Source organism: Sinocyclocheilus anshuiensis, unplaced genomic scaffold (genome assembly GCF_001515605.1).
Source record: "Sinocyclocheilus anshuiensis isolate Anshui unplaced genomic scaffold, SAMN03320099.WGS_v1.1 scaffold2917, whole genome shotgun sequence".
Taxonomy (NCBI): Eukaryota; Metazoa; Chordata; class Actinopteri; order Cypriniformes; family Cyprinidae; genus Sinocyclocheilus; species Sinocyclocheilus anshuiensis.
Genome location: NW_015539844.1, coordinates 220,643 through 223,247, shown reverse-complemented (window position 1 = coordinate 223,247; position 2,605 = coordinate 220,643). Strand labels below are relative to the sequence as shown.

Here is a 2,605-nt window from a genome sequence, read left to right as displayed (position 1 = left end):
GTGAGAGAGAGAGTGTGTGTGTGTGTGTGTGTGTGTGTGTGTGTGTGTGTGTTTGTGTGTGTGTGTAAAGAGTGTGCGTCTGTGTTAAAATGTCCTCACCTCTTGAAGTATCGTATCATCCTCTGCGTCGGGGTCGTCCTGGAAAAAGATGGAGACACGCACACATTTCTTAGGCTGAAAACATAGTTTTATTTTTTGCCCCATTTTTTTTTTCCAGTTCTAATTTTATGGATTCTGTGTTTTCCATTTTCCATTTTAATAGTTTAATTACAGTTTAATAATCAAAATGCATGCTCATGAAACTTTAACAATTTAATAATTTATAAACTTTTTTTTTTTCTTTTTACAATAATTGGGCCTATGAACTTTTTCTTTCTTTTTTTTATTTTTTAGAAATTATGTGTTGTCTTTTATTTTTTTCTGGATTTATGATTAATATAAATTCATTATCAAAAACCATTGATGGCATAAAACAATAACAATTAAATAATTAAAAAAATGTAACCATATGATATTTTTTTGCAAACAAATTGCTGCACAACATGGAAGACACATGGAAAAAACTGTACGATATTCCTTAAAAGATAAAGTTTTAATAATTTTATTATTATTATTATCATCATCACAGACTAGTCCATATCCCAATTTGATTAATTGTACGGACCTACTTTTGATTTATTAATCCAAAATATACTAAATTCTGTGACATTAGACTGTAAATTCCATTTTTATGACTTTATGAAATCATAGGGCTTTATACAATGACATTGTGAGCTGTGAGCGCATACTTACAAGTTTACTTGTATTATTACAAAACTAAATTAAAAAGGTGCACACTTCCAAACGTTCATTAGAAAAGCTTCCTCAAAAACACCACAGGACATTTCTAGAGCACATAAATATGTGTGTGTGTGTGTGTCTCTGTGTGTGTGTGTTGGATGTCTCACCTCCATTGCCTCAATGTCAGGACGAGAACAGAAGAACTTCTTCAAGCTCAGGGCAGAATCATAAAGACCTGGATGTAAAGTGGATGCAGACTCTTCTGTGGACTTCTACAACTCACACACACACACACACACACACACACACACACATAAATCCATAATCAACACCTGTCTCAAAAAACTAGATATTTGTGATGCAAATCAGTGGTTGCAGCAGTAGAATAATGTTAAAGTTATGTACATTGTAAAAATAATACATAAACTAAAAATGTACTTAAAGTTATATATACAAAGTTAAGTTGGCCTATATAAGTGGTTCAGACTGAATTAATTGCAGAAAAATATTTCTTTTTTTTTTTCAAGCGGTACTGCCCTGAAAGTACTGCTTATTAAAACAGCTGTTAAAACCGTCTGACCTGGAAATGAACCTTGTAGCTGATGGTGAGCGCATTTTCCTCTCGTAGGTGCTGCGATCGCTACATTAAGAGTGCCAGTATCTGAGCACGCTCAACTGAACCCAGCAAGAGCATCGACTCTGAGAGACACAATGAAATCAGACAGAAAGATCAGGAGCAGATCAGGTAAATACGCACATCGCATTTACTTCATATTAAAATGAGCTCTTCTGCTGGCTTGCAGTAAAACTGCATTCCAGGTGTGAACTGTACATGTTTAGAGTTTTAATATCTAACATTTCAAACAGGCTTTCGTTTTAAGAAAGGATTTTTTTTTTTTTAAATAGCACATTTTTCATGATTTTAAAAGCCTGAGCATCAAACCATGTTCATTTATTTAGCACTTTTCACAATACACACAGTTTCAAAGCAGCTCTACAGGGATTTTTCAAAATGATCAAAATAGTAAAAATATTTTAGCTGATTTATGAAAGTAATTATAAAATATATGCATGTAAAAATATTAAAATAAATTACATTAAATAAATAAATAACAAATTAAAATAAATGTAATTATTTTTATTTTTAATTACAATCAAAAGAAAGTAAGAAAATACAAAATTCTTATAAAAATGTCATGTTGATTTGATATGTCCCTTCAGCAGAGCATGTCTCATGAATATTAATTAGGTTACATGTATAGACAGTCCCTAGCAATGTCCACATGAATTTATCTAATATTCATAAGTTAAGCCATTGTCACGTGTGTTTGTACCTGCAGACTTCACCAATGGCAGCATTTTCAGATTTCCTGAGCGTAGAATGTTGAATATGTCTCGGTAGGTGGAGTTCAGTGTGATATAGCGAACTTCTCTTTTCATAAAGTCCTCCACATGAATAATATACTTACTACAGAAAGAGAAAGGTAATTGTGAGAAAGAGGTAATTGTAAAAAACTTTGATGCACACCAAAAAATATGACTTATTGTTTCAGACTAGTGGAGAGAAAACATCCAAAATACACTTTAAGTGTTTATTTTATTGCACTTTATCTATTTGCGTCTGTAGATTAAGTGATGTGACATGTGGCCAAGTATTCCATACTCGGAATTAGTGCTCTGCATTTATCCCATCCAAAGTGCAGTGAACACACACCCAGAGCAGTGGGCAGCCATTTTTATGCTGCGGCGCCCGTGGAGCAGTTGGGGGTTCGGTGCCTTGCTCAAGGGCACCTCAGTCGTGGTATTGAAGGTGGGAGAGAGCGCT

At 33.7% G+C, this 2,605-nt stretch overlaps 1 pseudogene; it reads right to left on the bottom strand.

Annotated features, from left to right (window-relative positions):
- Positions 1 to 84: 84 nt before the first annotated feature.
- The window catches only part of LOC107684527 (chloride channel protein 2-like), a 10,645-nt pseudogene continuing 8,124 nt past the window's right edge, over positions 85 to 2,605 (bottom strand).